The following is a 6,730-nucleotide window of genomic DNA, read 5'->3' on the forward strand; positions in this document are numbered from 1 at the left end:
TCTGGAGATACAACTCACCACTAGAACTGTTCCTCTGTCTGGAGATACAACTCACCACTAGAACTGTACCTCTGCCTGGAGATACAACTCACCACTATAACTGTTCCTCTGTCTAGAGATATAACTCACCACTATAACTGTACCTCTGCCTGTAGATACAACTCACCACTATAACTGTTCCTCTGTCTGGAGATACAACTCACCACTATAACTGTTCCTCTGCCTGGAGATACAATTCACCACTATAACTGTTCCTCTGTCTGGAGATACAACTCACCACTATAACTGTTCCTCTGTCTGGAGATACAACTCACCACTATAACTGTTCCTCTGCCTGGAGATACAACTCACCACTATAACTGTTCCTCTGTCTGGAGATACAACTCACCACTATAACTGTTCCTCTGTCTGGAGATACAACTCACCACTATAACTATTCCTCTGGAGATACAACTCACCACTATAACTGTTCCTCTGTCTGGAGATACAACTCACCACTATAACTGTTCCTCTGGAGATACAACTCACCACTATAACTGTTCCTCTGTCTGGAGATACAACTCACAACTATAACTGTTCCTCTGGAGATACAACTCACCACTATAACTGTTCCTCTGTCTGGAGATACAACTCACCACTATAACTGTTCCTCTGGAGATACAACTCACCACTATAACTGTTCCTCTGGAGATACAACTCACCACTATAACTGTTCCTCTGTCTGGAGATACAACTCACCACTATAACTGTTCCTCTGTCTGGAGATACAACTCACCACTATAACTGTTCCTCTGGAGATACAACTCACCACTATAACTGTTCCTCTGTCTGGAGATACAACTCACCACTATAACTGTTCCTCTGGAGATACAACTCACCACTATAACTGTTCCTCTGGAAATACAACTCACCACTATAACTGTTCCTCTTCTGTAGCCATTTTGTTTTCCTCCCAGTTGTGCTGTCTATCTGCCTCAGCATCTTCTCTGCTGTCACTGTACTTCTTGTTCTCGGTCTGTCTGCCTGTCTGCTTATAAAGGGCAATTCCACCACTTTCAATCTCATTTTCATTATCCAGTACCATACCAGTGTCTACATACTGTGAAAACGGTACATTTCTTTTGTAGAAAAATAAATAAAGTAATGACACCATGACATAAAGTAATGACGTCATGACATAAAGTAATGATGTCATGACATAAAGTAATGACATCATCAAAAGTTTAAACATGTTTAAAAACAGTGATTTTTAAACACTATGAGACTCACAATGACGTGGGGAGCAAGGAAATTCCATCCTTCTGGCTACTAAAAAAAAATCGCTGCTTGTGCATTCCCGAATGGTGAAGCGGTCTCAGGCACTGCATCGCCGTGTAGAAATGTCAATACAGTCTGGGGTGCGATCCCAAGCTGTGTCCCAGCCGACCGTGACTGAGAGTCCCATAGTGCGGTGAACAATTGGCCCAGCGTTTTTCCGGGTTAGCGGAGGGTTTGACCGAGGGGCTTTAATTGGCTCATTGTGCTCTAGTGACTCATGTGGTGGGCCGGGCACCTGCAAGCTGACCTCGGTTTTTTCCTCCAATACATTGGTGCAGCTGGCTTCCGGGTTAAGCAAGCATGTGTTAAGAAGCAGCGTGGCTTGGCAGTCTTGTTCAGAGTACGCACAACTCAACCTTCACCTCTCCCGAGCGTGTTGGGGAGTTACAGCAATGAGACAGGATCGCAATTGGTTCTCACGAAATTGGGGAGAAAAAGAGGGTCAATTATTTAAAACAATTTTTTTTTTAAACAACATTAAAACCCCTTTGTTTTCCATTTAATCCTACCCTGTGATGTCACAGAGCACTTTTTAACTACAGATCATAGAAACAGACACTGGTATTGTGCTGGAGATAATGAATATGAGGTTGAAAAGTGGTGGAATTGCCATTTGGCCCTTATATGTTATAAAAACCAAGCTAACGACTTAGAGCCTGTCATATGTGTTCCCTTAAATCAGCACCTACCCTAAGTGTTCATTACTATTACAGGTGTCCAGTCTATCATATTGTGCTGAATTATCACCTACCCTTTTAATCACTATTACAGGGCTCCAGACTAACATGTACCCCTGAATCATCACCTACCCTAAGTGTTCATTACTATTACAGGGCTCCAGACTAACATATACCCCTGAATCATCACCTACCCTAAGTGTTCATTACTATTACAGGGCTCCAGACTAACATATACCCCTGAATCATCACCTACCCTAAGTGTTCATTGCTATTACAGGGCTCCAGACTAACATATACCCCATGAATCATCACCTACCCTAATGGCAGCTTCCGGCGCCGACAGAGATGGCCGCCTCGCTTCGCGTTCCTAGGAAACTATGCAGTTTTTAGTTTTTTTACGTGTTATTTCTTACATTAGTACCCCAGGTCATCTTAGGTTTCATTACATACAGTCGAGAAGAACTACTGAATATAAGATCAGCGTCAACTCACCATCAGTACGACCAAGAATATGTTTTTCGCGACGCGGATCCTGTGTTCTGCCTTACAAACAGGACAACGGAGTGGATTCCATGCAGCGACCCAAAAAAACGACTCCGAAAAAGAGGGAAACGAGGCGGTCTTCTGGTCAGACTCCGGAGACGGGCACACCGTGCACCACTTCCTAGCATTCTTCTTGCCAATGTCCAGTCTCTTGACAACAAGGTTGATGAAATCCGAGCAAGGGTAGCATTCCAGAGGCACATCAGAGACTGCAACGTTCTTTGCTTCACGGAAACATGGCTCACTGGAGAGACGCTATCCGAGGCGGTGCAGCCAACGGGTTTCTCCACGCATCGCGCCGACAGAAACAAACATCTTTCTGGTAAGAAGAGGGGCGGGGGCGTATGCCTTATGGGTAACGTGACATGGTGTGATGAAAGAAACATACAGGAACTCAAATCCTTCTGTTCACCTGATTTAGAATTCCTCACAATCAAATGTAGACCGCATTATCTACCAAGAGAATTCTCTTCGATTATAATCACAGCCGTATATATCCCCCCCCAAGCAGACACATCGATGGCTCTGAATGAACTTTATTTAACTCTCTGCAAACTGGAAACCATTTATCCGGAGGCTGCATTCATTGTAGCTGGGGATTTTAACAAGGCTAATCTGAAAACAAGACTCCCTACATTTTATCAGCATATCGATTGCGCAACCAGGGGTGGAAAGACCTTGGATCATTGTTACTCTAACTTCCGCAACGCATATAAGGCCCTGCCCCGCCCCCCTTTCGGAAAAGCTGACCACGACTCCATTTTGTTGATCCCTGCCTACAGACAGAAACTAAAACCAGAGGCTCCCACGCTGAGGTCTGTCCAACGCTGGTTCGACCACGCTGACTCCACACTCCAAGACTGCTTCCATCACGTGGACTGGGACATGTTTCGTATTGCGTCAGATAACAATATTGACGAATACGCTGATTCGATGTGCGAGTTCATTAGAACGTGCGTTGAAGATGTCGTTCCCATAGCAACGATTAAAACATTCCCTAACCAGAAACCGTGGATTGATGGCAGCATTCGTATGGAACTGAAAGCGCGAACCACTGCTTTTAATCAGGGCAAGGTGTCTGGTAACATGACCGAATACAAACAGTGCAGCTATTCCCTCCGCAAGGCTATCAAACAAGCTAAGCGTCAGTACAGAGACAAAGTAGAATCTCAATTCAACGGCTCAGACACAAGAGGCATGTGGCAGGGTCTACAGTCAATCACGGACTACAGGAAGAAATCCAGCCCAGTCACGGACCAGGATGTCTTGCTCCCAGGCAGACTAAATAACTTTTTTGCCCGCTTTGAGGACAATACAGTGCCACTGACACGGCCTGCAACGAAAACATGCGGTCTCTCCTTCACTGCAGCCGAGGTGAGTAAAACATTTAAACGTGTTAACCCTCGCAAGGCTGCAGGCCCAGACGGCATCCCCAGCCACGCCCTCAGAGCATGCGCAGACCAGCTGGCCGGTGTGTTTACGGACATATTCAATCAATCCCTATACCAGTCTGCTGTTCCCACATGCTTCAAGAGGGCCACCATTGTTCCTGTTCCCAAGAAAGCTAAGGTAACTGAGCTAAACGACTACCGCCCCGTAGCACTCACATCCGTCATCATGAAGTGCTTTGAGAGACTAGTCAAGGACCATATCACCTCCACCCTACCTGACACCATAGACCCACTCCAATTTGCTTACCGCCCAAATAGGTCCACAGACGATGCAATCTCAACCACACTGCACACTGCCCTAACCCATCTGGACAAGAGGAATACCTATGTGAGAATGCTGTTCATCGACTACAGCTCGGCATTCAACACCATAGTACCCTCCAAGCTCGTCATCAAGCTCGAGACCCTGGGTCTCGACCCCGCCCTGTGCAACTGGGTACTGGACTTCCTGACGGGCCGCCCCCAGGTGGTGAGGGTAGGCAACAACATCTCCTCCCCGCTGATCCTCAACACTGGGGCCCCACAAGGGTGCGTTCTGAGCCCTCTCCTGTACTCCCTGTTCACCCACGACTGCGTGTCCACGCATGCCTCTAACTCAATCATCAAGTTTGCGGATGACACAACAGTGGTAGGCTTGATTACCAACAACGACGAGACAGCCTACAGGGAGGAGGTGAGGGCCCTCGGAGTGTGGTGTCAGGAAAATAACCTCACACTCAACATCAACAAAACTAAGGAGATGATTGTGGACTTCAGGAAACAGCAGAGGGAACACCCCCCTATCCACATCGATGGAACAGTAGTGGAGAGGGTAGCAAGTTTTAAGTTCCTCGGCATACACATCACAGACAAACTGAATTGGTCCACTCACACAGACAGCATCGTAAAAAAGGCGCAGCAGCGCCTCTTCAACCTCAGGAGGCTGAAGAAATTCAGCTTGTCACCAAAAGCACTCACAAACTTCTACAGATGCACAATCGAGAGCATCCTGTCGGGCTGTATCACCGCCTGGTACGGCAACTGCTCCGCCCTCAACCGTAAGGCTCTCCAGAGGGTAGTGAGGTCTGCACAATGCATCACCGGGGGTAAACTACCTGCCCTCCAGGACACCTACACCACCTGATGTTACAGGAAGGCCATAAAGATCATCAAGGACATCAACCACCCAAGCCACTGCCTGTTCACCCCGCTATCATCCAGAAGGCGAGGTCAGTACAGGTGCATCAAAGCTGGGACCGAGAGACTGAAAAACAGCTTCTATCTCAAGGCCATCAGACTGTTAAACAGCCACCACTAACATTGAGTGGCTGCTGCCAACACACTGACAATGACACTGACTCAACTCCAGCCACTTTAATAATGGGAATTGATAGGAAATGATGTAAATATATCACTAGCCACTTTAAACAATGCTACCTTATATAATGTTACTTACCCTACATTATTCATCTCATATGCATACGTACAGTGCCTTGCGAAAGTATTCGGCCCCCTTGAACTTTGCGACCTTTTGCCACATTTCAGGCTTCAAACATAAAGATATAAAACTGTATTTTTTTGTGAAGAATCAACAAAAAGTGGGACACAATCATGAAGTGATACGACATTTATTGGATATTTCAAACTTTTTTAACAAATCAAAAACTGAAAAATTGGGCGTGCAAAATTATTCAGCCCCTTTACTTTCAGCAAACAGCAAACTCTCTCCAGTAGTTCAGTGAGGATCTCTGAATGATCCAATGTTGACCTAAATGACTAATGATGATAAATACAATCCACCTGTGTGTAATCAAGTCTCCGTATAAATGCACCTGCACTGTGATAGTCTCAGAGGTCCGTTAAAAGCGCAGAGAGCATCATGAAGAACAAGGAACACACCAGGCAGGTCCGAGATACTGTTGTGAAGAAGTTTAAAGCCGGATTTGGATACAAAAAGATTTCCCAAGCTTTAAACATCCCAAGGAGCACTGTGCAAGCGATAATATTGAAATGGAAGGAGCATCAGACCACTGCAAATCTACCAAAACCTGGCCGTCCCTCTAAACTTTTAGCTCATACAAGGAGAAGACTGATCAGAGATGCAGCCAAGAGGCCCATGATCACTCTGGATGAACTGCAGAGATCTACAGCTGAGGTGGGAGACTCTGTCCATAGGACAACAATCAGTCGTATATTGCACAAATCTGGCCTTTATGGAAGCGTGGCAAGAAGAAAGCCATTTCTTAAAGATATCCATAAAAAGTGTTGTTTAAAGTTTGCCACAAGCCACCTGGGAGACACACCAAACATGTGGAAGAAGGTGCTCTGGTCAGATGAAACCAAAATTGAACTTTTTGGCAACAACGTTATGTTTGGCGTAAAAGCAACACAGCTCATCACTCTGAACACACCATCCCCACTGTCAAACATGGTGGTGGCAGCATCATGGTTTGGGCCTGCTTTTCTTCAGCAGGGACAGGGAAGATGGTTAAAATTGATGGGAAGATGGATGGAGCCAAATACAGGACCATTCTGGAAGAAAACCTGATGGAGTCTGCAAAAGACCTGAGACTGGGACGGAGATTTGTCTTCCCACAAGACAATGATCCAAAACATAAAGCAAAATCTACAATGGATTGGTTCAAAAATAAACATATCCAGGTGTTAGAATGGCCAAGTCAAAGTCCAGACCTGAATCTAATCGAGAATCTGTGGAAAGAACTGAAAACTGCTGTTCACAAATGCTCTCCATCCAACCTC

The sequence above is a fragment of the Oncorhynchus kisutch genome, linkage group LG30 (genome assembly GCF_002021735.2).
Source record: "Oncorhynchus kisutch isolate 150728-3 linkage group LG30, Okis_V2, whole genome shotgun sequence".
NCBI lineage: Eukaryota > Metazoa > Chordata > Actinopteri > Salmoniformes > Salmonidae > Oncorhynchus > Oncorhynchus kisutch.